Source organism: Triticum aestivum, chromosome 2A, assembly GCF_018294505.1.
Source record: "Triticum aestivum cultivar Chinese Spring chromosome 2A, IWGSC CS RefSeq v2.1, whole genome shotgun sequence".
NCBI lineage: Eukaryota > Viridiplantae > Streptophyta > Magnoliopsida > Poales > Poaceae > Triticum > Triticum aestivum.
Genome location: NC_057797.1, coordinates 665888338 through 665902418, shown reverse-complemented (window position 1 = coordinate 665902418; position 14081 = coordinate 665888338).

Below are 14081 nucleotides of genomic sequence, written 5' to 3'. Positions count from 1 at the left end.
AAAGACAAACGACAAAAGAAACAGGCTTCGTTTACTATTTTGGATCTAGGTGAAATTTTACAGAGGCAAAAACTTGTTTGAGTTGGTTAAACGGAAAGAGGGTTTCGAGACGAAACTCCAGGCGCTTGAATCGCGTGATTCCGATAAACGAGCGAAAAGTTATACTAAAACGAAAATCGGATCAGAAATCGCGATCAGAACAATCGCGGATTTAATCCGAGAAAAAGAAAATGACGAACAGATTAACGAACGAACATTCATTATCTGGATCTAAACGATGAACGCGTTCGTTAAAATGAACGAACGAGTGAACGCTCGCTACTTAACTAAACCGAGAAAAAAACCGATCTATAAAAAAACGAATCTAAAAAAACCCGGTGAAAACCAACGGTTTTCTAAAAAAACCAGCGGGCGGTTCGACCTTGTCGACGGCGAGCTCCGGCGGCGGCGGGCGGCTAGGGTTTGTGGGGCACACGGCTTGGGCTGGAGGCGGCCCGGGCGCTCGCTATATAAAGCCTCCCCCCGGAGGAGTCCGGGTCGGATACGACCCGTAGGTCGGTTCTCGTTTTTTAAATAATTATGCTCAGGAAAAAACAAAAGGAATACTAAACGGACTCCAAAAACCCCGAAATAAATTTTCCCCGGAGTTTAAAATCAAACCGCACAGGATGAACATTTATTTGGGGCCTAAATGCAATTTTGAAAAACGCGCATTTTTCCTAAATTCAAATAAAATAGCAAATAAAACCAAAATAAATTCTTATTTGATTTTATAATTAAATCCTAAATATTTCTTTATTTTGGGAAAGTCATTTTATTCTCTCTCTCATATTTTTATGATAGAAATAATTGAAGATAAAATAAATAAAATCAAATAATCCTATTTTCAAAATTTGAGGAAAACTCAAATATGAAAATAACGAAATCCTCAACTCTCTCCGAGGGTCCTTGAGTTGCGTGAAATTTCTAGATCAACCAAAATGCAATAAAATATGATATACAATGATGATCTAGTGTATAACAATCCAAATTGAAAATTTGGGATGTTACAGTCTACGACATAGCCCCTGGTATGTATGTGGCTTATTCATACGATGCGTTTACATATTTGACCGAAAAGAGGTCCTTCATGTGACACGGAGGAATCGCGAAAGATTCTGATAAGTCATTGAGTGGTTGACCAGTTCTCGCCGCATCATGACCGTCAGTTTTCGGCTTTCTCTACTGAGGTGCTTAACCAGGTGAACCGGTAGCACAATCGCAGTAGTTCTCCCTTTACTACCTAGCCGATAGAGCGGAACGTAGGATAGCAAGCACAGGAGCCGGGCAACCCAACTATTGACCCAAGACATGATTCGGAGCTAATGCATATAAGGCCAAACTCGCGACGCCGAAGTACGTTGTAAAAGCTGTTCGGACTTTGTTGGCAACTCATTTGTTCCCGTACCGAGCCCCTGGCAAGTTAAGCCGGGGTATATCTGCGAAACAACCATAGGAGGCGTATTCATTTCCGAAAAGACGCGGATGATTAATTCGGATAGTGTGAACTAGGACCTGAGCGATATGCCAATGATTAATTGACTAGCACATATGCCCGTGCGTTGCAACGGGAAAAATTGATGTTTTGTGCAAGCATAATGTCCCACGGCACCAGATTCATTATGAAGAACATGCTGCAACGCATCATCCTTATACAAAATAAACATAAAAAAATACGATGCAATTTAGCCATGTTATATTTTCTTTGCCGGGCATAATCTCCACTGATTCCATTTAAGTATATAATCCTTCCTTTAATTACCATGATGCCTCACCCGTTTTAGTCGGGTATCAAATCCTTCCTGTTCTAATTTAGTAGCTGCAACACATTGAAGCCTACAGATCTTTCCTTTTAATTATCCTACCTCTTTACCTCAAGTCTTTCCTTTAATTAGGCTCATCTATTTAAATATTCTATTTATTAAGATCACAATCTTTTTTTTATTTATTCCACCAGTTTACCCATAATCCTTGTTTAATTAGACGCATCTGTTTAAATATTTTATTTAAGCCCAGAATCCTTCCTTTGATTAACTCATTCGCTTAATTAGCTCGCCCTAAACACGAGGACTACCACTCATATATTTAGAGCGAGTTGGCATTAGTAAATGTGAATGGTGCAAAGGTGATTGGTTGTTACATTGAAGATCCAGATAGTTCGAGACAGGAGGTCCTGTGATAAGTTCCCACAATGTTGATTTATTTTGACCCAACTATTTTTCGCGGTCTCTAAGAAAGCCCATAAAAGATCCATCAACGTACAAGTACCTAGCCCAGATCGCTTAGCTCTTGTACGAGCCAACATTACAGAACTTTAGCATGCACTCAAATCAAACAAAAAGTACTAAACAAAACCAAGAATACCTATTCCCTTTAATAGTAGGTATAGATATATATAAAGGCCACGACCCCAGCTATTTGATATGCCCTGGGTCAAAGGCAGAGGAAAAAGGCATGTTACAGGCTCGAAAAAGAGTGCGCTCTACAAGAACTTATTTTGGACCTCCTATCGCACGTCTGCGTCGCCTGTCCTCAACGAGGGGAATCCTTGAAGGAAGTAGCCCCGTAGGTGAGTGTACGGATCCGAACTCCGATGGAGTCGGTCTTACGTGTTTCTCCTTTGCGCCACCTGTTTTTAAGAAATAATGAAAAAAAGGAAAGTAGATAAAAATGTTACCGGAGTGTTTGCAGACTTATCCGTATTGTGCTTCCGCCAATGCCCATGGTATCTTAAGTGCGTAGTTATGTATGCGTGGTATAGTTTTAATGTGTATATGATATGGGCAACGGAAGCCGAACTGCTATTTCTGTTCCAGATTTGATCGATCTTGAGGGGGAATTTGCTTCTGGCCCCCGGCATTTAGCTGGTGAACCACTCCGTCGTCCCTATTGCCTGGCGGCCCCCTTCCCTTGTGTTCGGCGTTGAGCTTGCCAGCCTGCTTGAGGACCCAACAGCTTCTGTTGGTATGATTAGCTGGTTTATTGGGGTGGCCGTGAATCTGACAGGGTCGGTCCAATATCCTGTCTAGGTTGGATGGCCCGTCTCTGTTATCCTTGAATGGCTTTTTCTGTTGACCGGGCTTGGGATTGCTGAATCCGGCGTTAACCGCCGTGTCGTGTGATCTTTCATTATCATTGCGACTGTTTTGTTTGCTTTGTCGTGGCTTGCCATTGCCGTCTCGTATTTCGGAGGTGCCCGAGTCGCTGGCGCTATTGCTTCTACAAGCGACCCAACTGTCTTATCCCGCGCAAAAGCGGGTCATTAGAGCGGTAAGGGCTGTCATGGATCTAGGTCCTTCTTGACCGAGATGGCATGTAAGCCATTCATCCTGGACGCTGTGTTTAAAGGCCGCAAGGGCTTCCGCGTCCGGACAGTCGACGATTTGGTTCTTTTTAACTAAGAACCTACTAGTCCAGAGCTTCCTGGCTGACTCTCCGGGCTGCTGGACAATGTTACTTAAGTCATCGGCGTTTGGTGGCTGGACATATGTTCCTTGGAAGTTGTCGCGAAAGGCGTCCTCCAAATCCTCCCAGCTGCCAATAGAATTTTCCGGCAGACTGTTTAACCAGTGCCGAGCTGGTCCTTTGAGTTTTAGTGGTAGCTATTTGATGGCATGAAGTGTTGGGGAACGTAGTAATTTTAAAAATTTCCTACGCACACGCAAGATCATAGTGATGCATAGCAATGAGAGGGGAGAGTGTCATTCACGTACCCTCGTAGACCGTTAAACGGAAGCGTTATGAGAACACGGTTGATGTAGTCGAACGTCTTCATGATCCGACTGATCCAAGTACCGAATGCACGGCACCTCCGAGTTCAGCACACATTCAGCTCGATGACGTCGACGAACTCCGATCCAGCAGAGCTTCACGGGAGAGTTCCGTCAGCACGACGGCGTGATGACGGTGATGATGTTGCTACCGACGCAGGGCTTTGCCTAAGCACCGCTACGATATGATCGAGGTGGATTATGGTGGAGGGGGGCACCGCACATGGCTAAGGGATCAATGATCAACTTGTGTGTTCTAGGGTGCCCCCTGCCCCCATATATAAAGGAGCAAGGAGGGAGGCTGGCCGGCCCTCCTAGGGCGTGCCAGGAGGAGGAGTCCTCCTCCTAGTAGGAGTAGGACTCCCCTTTCCTACTCCTACTAGGAGGAGGAAAGGAAGGGGGAAGGGGAGAAGGAAGGAGAGGAAAGAAAGGAGGAAAGGGGGGCCGCCCCCCTAGTCCAATTCGGTTTGGGCTAGGGGGGCCGCGCGCCCTGCCTCCTCTCTTCCACCACTTGGCCCATGAGGCCCAATACTTCTTCCCCGTATTCCCGTAACTCCCCGGTACTCTGAAAAATACCCGAATCACTCGGAACCTTTCCGATGTCCGAATATAGTCGTACAATATATCGATCTTTACGTCTCGACCATTTAGAGACTCCTCGTCATGTCCCCGATCTCATCCGGGACTCCGAACTACCTTCGGTACATCAAATCACATAAACTCATAATACCGATTATCATCGAACGTTAAGCGTGCGGACCCTACGGGTTCGAGAACTATGTAGACATGACCGAGACACGTCTATGGTCAATAACCAATAGCGGAACCTGGATGTTCATATTGGCTCCTACATATTCTACGAAGATCTTTATCGGTCAAACCGCATAACAACATACGTTGTTCCCTTTGTCATCGGTATGTTACTTGCCCGAGATTCGATCGTCGGTATCTCAATACCTAGTTCAATCTCGTTACCAGCAAGTCTCTTTACTTGTTTCGTAATGCACTATCCCGCAACTAACTCATTAGTTGCATTGCTTGCAAGGCTTATAGTGATGTGCATTACCAAGAGGGCCCAGAGATACCTCTCCGACAATCGGAGTAACAAATCCTAATCTCGATCTATGCCAACTCAACAAGTACCATCGGAGACACCTGTAGAGCACCTTTATAATCACCTAGTTACGTTGTGACGTTTGGTAGCACACAAAGTTTTCCTCCGGTAATCGGGAGTTGCATAATCTCATAGTCATAGGAACATGTATAAGTCATGAAGAAAGCAATACCAATAAACTAAAACAATCAAGTGCTAAGCTAACAGAATGGGTCAAGTCAATCACATCATTCTCCTAATGATGTGATCCCGTTTATCAAATGACATCTCATGTCTATGGTTAGGAAACATAACCATCTTTGATTAATGAGCTAGTCAAGTAGAGGCATACTAGTGACACTCTGTTTGTCTATGTATTCACACACATACTAAGTTTCCGGTTAATGCAATTCTAGCATGAATAATAAACATTTATCATGATATAAGGAAATAAATAATAACTTCATTATTGCCTCTAGGGCATATTTCCTTCATGAAGGCCGTCTCCGCGGGCCATGTGGATATGGAGGAGGAAGTCCTCGATCCATACCGTGGGATCTGTTGTTCCATCGTATGATTCGATATTCATGGGTTTGAACCTGTCTGGGAATTCATGCTCCATTACTTCATTTGTGAAGCAAAGAGGGTGTGTGGCGCCTCTATGTTGGGCCACACTGCAACGTACCTCCGATAGAGTCCATTTGCGGGTTTCAGCCCGGGCGTGGCTAGGTTTGTCACGTCCGAATAGGTGGCCGTCGTCGCGTGTCGAGGTATGTCCTTGCGATCCGTAGATCGCTCTTGTGTGTTCTGCTCTACTACCCAAGTCCTGTTGAAGGTCGTATGTACAACCCCGAGCTGTTTTGTTCTTGCCTTTACAGCAAGGTGGGGCGGTCTGGTGTTCGGCTTGAGTTGCCGCTTTACCCGGACCAAGTTGTGGTCGATCTGCCGCATTGTGCGATGATGGTAAGGGCTCCAGCGCCTTATCGTCGCCCTGGGGTAGCAATCTATGCTTCGGATAGCTTTTGGCTGGTCCACTAAGGCCGTATTCTTCGGCGGCTAGGACTTCGGTCCATCTATCATTGAGCAGATCTTGGTCAGCTTGAAGTTGCTGCTGCTTCTTTTTCAGGCTCCTTGTAGTGGCTATTAGTTGGTGCTTAAAGCGCTCCTGCTCAAGAGGTTCCTCAGGCACGATGAAATCCTCGGTGCCGAGGCTCACCCCATCCTCAGAGAGCGGAAGGTAATTGTCGTACTCCAAATCTTCGTGCATGGCCTGTTTACCAGGGCCAACCTGCCCATCTTCCCGTTCATCTTGTTCATTAGATGTATCCACGGGGTCTTCATTGTCTTCGGCATCATCGTCCATACCGTCAATGTTCTCGGAGTCGTAATCAAGTGTATCGGTCGAATCCTCGACCATGGCTATGAAGTGGGTGGCGGGTGGGAAGAAAAATTCTCCACCGCCAGCCCCTGGGTCGAGCCGGATATAGTTCGGCTGTGAGTCCTCTGTCAAGGACTGGTTCTTTAATGAATTTAGCACATCGCCCAAGGGTGAGTGCTGGAAGATGTCTGCAGCACTGAATTCGAAGATCGATAAACGATCAAGTTCGACGTCCACAGGCTCATGTGGTTCGGAACTTACGGCCGGAGACGAGTCCGGAGTTCCGGTGACAGAGACGCCGTGAGAGGTTAAGTCTGTGTGTGGCTCCAACGCCGTGGAATCTGTGGCCTCCGTGGTGGGGTTGATCCTCCTGTCCTTGGATGGCGCAGCTTGCTCCTGATCTAGGGACGGAGCGTTTATAGGAGCAATCTCCTGGATGCGGCCTGATGATAGATTTAGGTCATGATCATCGGGGTGATCGGGAGCGGCTATCGCGGTCTCGAATCTGGCAAAGATCAAGTCTCCACGGAAGTCCGCAACGTAGTTCAAGCTCCCAAATCCGACCTGATGGCCAGGGGCGTAGCTTTCGATCTTCTCCAGATGGCCAAATGAGTTGGCCCGCAGTGCGAAGCCACCGAACACGAAGATCTGTCCAGGGAGGAAAGTTTCTCCTTGGACAGCGTCATTATTGACGATTGAAGGGGCCATCAAACCTTTTAGCGACAGCACAGAGGAACTCTCAATGAAAGCACTAATATCGGTGTCAAAACCGGCGGATCTCGGGTAGGGGGTCCCAAACTGTGCGTCTAAGGTCGATGGTAACAGGAGACAGGGGACACGATGTTTACCCATGTTTGGGCCCTCTCTATGGAGGTAAAACCCTACTTCCTGCTTGATTGGTCTTGATGAATATGAGTATTACAAGAGTTGATCTACCACGAGATCGTAATGGCTAAAACCCTAGAAGTCTAGCCTGTACGACTACGGTATTGAGTATATGCTATCCGGACTAAGTCCTCCAGTTTGTATAGACACCGGGAGGATCTAGGGTTATACAAGGTCGGTTACAAAGAAGGGAATCTACATATTCCATCGCCAAGCTTGCCTTCCACGCCAAGGAGAGTCCCATCCGGACACGGGTGCAGTCTTCGGTCTTCGTATCTTCACAGCCCATCAGTCCGGCCCATGGCAACATGTCGGACGCCCGAGGACCCCTTAGCCCAGGACTCCCTCAGTAGCCTCGACTGATATTATCGCCATTAGTGGCTCCTCACCAGCTCCACCTTTAACGAAGCTTGCTCGCATCTTGTACAAATTGTTCTTTGTCCTCCTTCCCTTCGTCATGAACTTCTTGTCCTTCTTGATCCTCATGGTCTTCTTGTCAATGTCCACCTGTAGACATAGTTATCACCATGAATTTCGCCAAGTAAAATTAGATTTCTCCAAACCTTCAGCACATGTCTAAGAGCATCTCCAACAGGCGCCCAAAAACTGCTCCACGCGCTAAAATTCGGGTTTTTTTTGAACAACTCCAGCAGAAGCTGTAAAATAGTGCGCGCGCAAAAAAGGTTTGGGCACGCGCTAAAAAGCGCTATCTCATGCTGTGAATTTGGGGGCACCGGATTGCCTGCGCTTTACAATTTCCACTGCGTGTTTTTTTATGCGCACTTTTTTTGGCATCTGAAAAACCAATGTTGGGTCCGACGCGCTAAAAGTGCTAGAGTGGCGCTTTTAGCGCGTGAAACTTTTGTGCGCTTGTTGGAGATGCTCTAACATTTTTGAACACATGTTCATCACCATCTTCAGTATTGATCTTAACATCTCCAATACCTACCATGCGCCAAGGCACATTGTCGCCTTTAAAGAGTACTCCAAAATTGCCATACTTCTAGGAAGTGAACTACTCTTTGTTAGAGCATCTTCAGCCGTTGTGCCTCCCGGGAGGCGTTTTTTCGGCCTCCTCGGGAGGCCCCGGCGCTAATTTTGTCTTTGGGTGCAAAAATTTTCCAGCCGTTGTGCCCCTCAGGTTGTGTCTTATTTTTTCTTTTTCACTTTGTCATTACAACAAACATGTTGTGGGAAGTGCCGGGCCACGCGAGCTCGAGCTCGTCGACAACGACCCCAGCCGACCGGGCGACTCCCTCGGCCGCGTCTTCGTCTTTTGCCGCCGGCGACGCGCTGCTCGAGCTCGGCGCACCCCCCGGCGCCGCCGCCGCCGTCCTCCCCGCGCCGCGCAGACTGCATCTCGTCATGCACGGCGACGGCTGGCTGCCGCGGCCTCCTCCCGGCTCCACCTCGAGGCGCACCAGGCCGGCCGCTCCCGCTACGTGCTCTCCGGCTCCACAGCACGTCGACGGACTCCTCCTCGTCACGCACTTGACCAACCCGTCGAGGCTGCTGCTGCCCGTGGTACACCATGCCTGGCCACGCATGACCGCGTCCGCCTCGCCCTCGTCGTCGCCGCACTCGGACGGCTCCGCCCTGAGCAGCTCCGCGGGGCGGTCGGACCGCAGCCTCGGTTGTGACTGCGCGCCCTGCGCCTGTCCGGCCGGTGTTGGTGAGGTTGCTGGGGCGCGGCGTGGTGCTGGAGCGTGGAGTGCAGCGGCACGGCGATGGCGCGACGTGGTGGAAGGAGAGCAGCAGCACAGCGAAGAGCGCGACGAAGCGGTTGATCCCGGAGCACTGGCCGCGGTCGCCCCGCCGCCGGCACCTGCTCCTCGCGCGCCCCGCTAGCCCAGGCAAGCCCCGCCGATCGCGATCCGCTCTGCTGCCGGCCACTTCTGCCCGAGCCACAGCAGCTCGGTGGCGAGCTTCTCGGCCGCACCAGCTCCGCGAGCCCCCGCACCAGCTCGTACTTGCGGGAGGCCACAGGGAGCCGGGACGCGACCCAGAGCATGCCAGCTCTTGCTGTAATCGCTCCGCCCCTGCCACGCTTCGCCCGGCCGTGAACTCGCCGGCCATGCTTCGCCCCGCCCGGCCTCGGAGTTGCTCGTGGCCTCCCCGGAGTCCATCGCCCTCGCCCCGTCCACGCCTGGCCACGAGCTCCACTCCGCTCCATCGAGGGCGGCCACAACACGCAGGGCGAGCAGGCGGGGAGGCAGGCGCGTCGTGGGGAGAGGGAAGGCGAGCACGTGAGGGTGGGACCTGGAGAAAAGGAAGGAGAGAGAGGGCGTGGGAGACTGACTGTGGGCCAATTGCATGTAAAGTCTTCTCTCTCCGCCCCCAAGTGACTCCCGATGGGCTGGGTTTCACCTGCGGTCGCCGGCTGAGTTTTTGGGTAAATCCGGCGAAAAATGAGATGTTGGGGCCGTGACTGGAACGATTTTTGACCACCGGCGCTAAAAAAGGCCTCTTGGGGGTGTCTTGGGGGGCCGGCTGGAGATGCTCTTAGGCATCACATGGTAAGAGCATGTTGTATCTAGCTAATATCCATGCTTCATTGGACTTCTCGCTTGAAATGGTAAGCATGTCACCATCCGAATCACTGTCTAAGGACACCGCCACACGCCGATTCATCAGCCTTCTTCCACGTTGGGCATTCTCTCCTGATGTGACCATAATCCTTACAATGATAGCCCCGCGGCTCCTTATTCTTCTTTAGCTTCTCCTTTCTGCTACTTTAATTATAACTGGTGGCCTGGTCCACACCTTCTTGCTTTCAACACCTTCAATGGTAGTACTTCTTTTTCACGCTGATCGTTTGATAACAGTCCTGCCATAATCTTGCTTACAACACCGACAGTCTTGCCATATATCAGAGTAGTGATAAAGTTTGCATAGGGCCGAAGTAACGAAGTAAGTAGAAGTGTTGCCACTTTCTCATCCGCCACTTTAGCATCTAGCCGAGCTAGGTCTGCTAACACTTGGTTGAATACATTGATATGCTCAGTAAGGTCTGCCCCTTCCTGCGTCTGTACAATTGTTGTTCCAGGAATTGAGTTTCCAATTTGGTTTTGTCTGATGTCATCTCATCCATCACATGGTAAAAGATCTAGTCATTCAGGCATAACCGTATGGTCCCAGCTGCCCTGCTCTTCACATCTTCCCAATCTTCGATATCTATCTTGGCAGGCTTTAGGCAACTTGTTGACTCAGAATGTTCTTGACCCCTATCTGCCAAATTGCAAAGTTCCTCATATCATCGAATTTTGACGCATCGAATCTGATTGTCGTAGACATGTCTTCCCACACCGGTCTAACAAACCGCTCCCCTCATCGAATCTGGTTTTAGCAATCCCGTTTATAATTTTATCGAGCTGGTATGTCTTGAACTGTTCAGTTTTTAATGCAACACCATAGGTGATACGTGATACTATATTTCTATTCGTTATAATGTTTATGGGTGTTATATGTCACATCCCTAGCTGCTGGTAGTGCTCTAGGCTAGCTTCATGTGTGCATCATGTCTATATTTTCGAAACTTGAACTGAGGAATTTTGGAAGCCTCAAAAACTTAAATAAAAGAGGGGCAAAAACCCTAGAAATCTCATTCATTGCTCCAAAATGCTCTTCTTAAATGTTTGATAATTTTTGGTAAGGGTTCTGGTCCCAACCAAAATATTGAACATTTTTAAGGAATTATTTTTGGGACTTTGGATTTAATTCATTAGCTATTTGAATTTGAATTATATTCATATAATTAGAATATAATTTCAAATACCCCTGATATATTTTATAAGCTTTTGGAAAAGTCCATCTAGCAATATAAAATATTCAGAGGAGTTTTTGGCATTGTTTGAATTATTTTAAATTCAAAACAGTGGCAAAATAAATTAAATAAAACAAAACAGAAGAAAAAAATAAAAAGAACAGAAGCCTACCTGGGCCACTTACCTGTAGCCGGCCCAGCTGGCCAGCCCATCTGGCCGGCCCATCCCACCTCCTCCCCCCCTTGTCATCTTCCTCCTTTGCCAGGAGGACGAACAGAGGCGAGGCGTGGCGCGCGCCCGAGAGGCCTCGGCCACCTCCTGCTTCCCCCTGGCCACCTCCTGCTTCCTCTCGTCGCCCTGGACCCCGTCCGCGACGCCACGCACCCTCCCAGGCCTCGCACTCTCCCCGTGCCTTCTTCCCCTTTCTCTGGCTCCCTCTCTCCTCCACCGAGCGGAGCCCCGTCGCCACCGACGCCGTTCGCCGCGGCCACCACCACCCTCTCGCCTCCCCGACGCCTCCCAGAGCTCCGCTGTTCCGCCCTCGTCCTCCTCATCGTCTCACGCGACCAGAAGGGCCCCGAGCAGCCGCCATCGTCATCGTCTTCCAAGCTTCGGCCCCGGCGCCCTTCTCCGTCGATTCGGCCACTCCGGCGCGCCCCCGAGCCCACTAACCCTCCCTACAGCTCCGCGGTGAGCCTCCGTGCAGAACCCCTCTCTTTCCCCTCGCGTTTGCGAGCTCTAGGCCATAGCTCCGCCGCGGCCGAACTCCGGCCGCCGCTGACCTCGTCGCCGCCGTCACTGCAGCCACTGGAGCTCCCACCCGAGTGCACCATCGTGCTCAGAACATTTCCACGAGCCCGTTGCCTGCCGCAGCTCGCCCTCTCGCGCTCCCTAGTGGTCGCCCGTGTCTTACCCGAGCTCCGGCGGCCGCAACCGAGCTCGCCGTCGTCAGCTCCGGCCTCCCCACGACCTAGCAACCGCACCGCTCGACGCGCGGGAGCAAGGGCTCTCCAACGAGCCCAAGCACGGCCTCGTCCGTGCCCTGTAGCATGTTTCCGACGGTCGCCACCGTCCCGGACCTCGCCGGCGTCGAGACGCCGGTGGGGTTGACCCACTTGACCACGGCGGAACCCCCCTGGGTCGATGACAGGTGGGGCCAGCCCCTGTTAATTAGTTTAGGTGTTAGATTAGTTAACACTAATTAAGTTAGTTAATTATTTAAGCCACTGACATGTGGGCCCAGCCCTGCTGACATTTTCGTTAGTATTAGTTTAACCCTAATCAACCCGGTTAACTAACCTGTGTCACTGACGTGTGGACCCACACGTCAGGTTTGACCAGCAGCAGCGTCTGTTGACCTGCTGACGTCACGGTGACGCACTGCTGACGCAGTAAATGTTTCTGGAATTTAGATAATTCTTAAATGATTTAATAATTCCAGAATATATTCTAAACTTCAATAAATCATAGAAAATTAACCGTAACCCCAAATTAAATAAATTATATATGAAAAATTATCAGAAAAATTCAAGGAATCCATCTGTACCATTTTCATGCATGTTAGAACAACTTATCACTACTGTTTAGGGCAAATGAAGTGAATGACATTTAAATAACCACATATGGAGTTTGAATTTGAATCTTGGATTCAAACCAACTTCATTTAATCTGGTTTTAGTTGCATTAGCACAAAACACAGCATATTGCCATGTCACATTCATGCATCATATTGTGCATTGCATTGATTGTGTTTTTCCTCAGTTGCCGGTGATTGCCCCCTTTCGATAGACGTGATACCGACGATGTGATCGATGACACCGATGAAGAGCTATATTATCTTCAGAAGTGCCAGGCAAGCAAACCCCCTTGTTCATTCCGATAAAATCCCACTCTCTCGCTCCTGCTCTCTTTTACTGCATTAGGACAACAACGACATATTTGATACTTGCTGCGGTAGCTGAACCCCTTTATCCTTTGCATGACCTGTCATTGCCACAGTAAATAGATGAAACCCACTAGCATGAGTAGGAGTTGTTTGAGCCCTGCTGTGACTACTCATTCATGCTTGTTTGTCATGCCTGCTACTGCTTAGAGTTGAGTCAGGTCTGATTCATCGGGGATGAATCAGAGGTGTGTGAACATGTCCTACTGTGTGTGAGCTAAGTGTGTGAATACGATTTGGTAAAGGTAGCGGTGAGAGGCCACGTAGGAGTACATGGTGGGTTGTCTCATCGTAGCCGTCCTCAGGAACTGAGTTCTGTGTTTGTGATCCATGATTCAGCTACTACCATGCATTGGGCCCGAAACCAATGGACCCTCTCGGCTTCTTGATCACCCTTGTCCTCTGTCCAGGAGTTGCAAGTAGTTTCTGGTGTTTGTAGTATGCTGGAGGCCGTGGGCAGCGCTGACTGTAGGGGTGGGATGTGATGCGGTAGGCACGTGGCACGGTGTACCGGGCGCCCGTTTGGTGTCTCGGGAACCCTGTTCACATCGTTTGGGGCTGTGAGCGAAACTCCGGCCGGATCTCCTCATGGATGGAACCCGAATAGGCGATAAACCTGGACTAGAGACTTGAGTGTTTAGGCAGGCCGTGGCCGACACCCACGTTGGGCTTCCGCTTGAAGGTTGCCGAGTACATGTCGTGTAAACGGCGGTAAGTGGTGAGAGCGTGTGTGAAGAAGTACACCCCTGCAGGGTTAATATGATCTATTCGAATAGCCGTGTCCGCGGAAAAGGACTTCTGGGTTGCTTATATCAGTTCATAGACAAGTGAAAGTGGATACTCTAAAACACGCAAGATAAGCGTGAGTGCTATGGATGGCGCTCTCGTAGGGAGACGGGAGCGGATCCATAGTGGTGTATTGATATGGTGGATATGTGGACTCGTGTGCGCCACCTCAAAAGAGTTACTTGCAGTCGTAGTTCAGGATAGCCACCGAGTCAAAGCTGGCTTGCTGCAGTTAAACCCCACCATCCCCTTTGTTGATAATGATGCATATGTAGTTAGTCCTGATGTAAGTCTTGCTGGGTACATTTGTACTCACGTTTGCTTAATTTATGTTTTTGCAGAGAGACTTCAGTCTCACTAGTAGTTCCGCGTGGACTTCGACGTTTAGCTTGTTACCTCAGCTACGATCTTGTGCCCTCGGCAG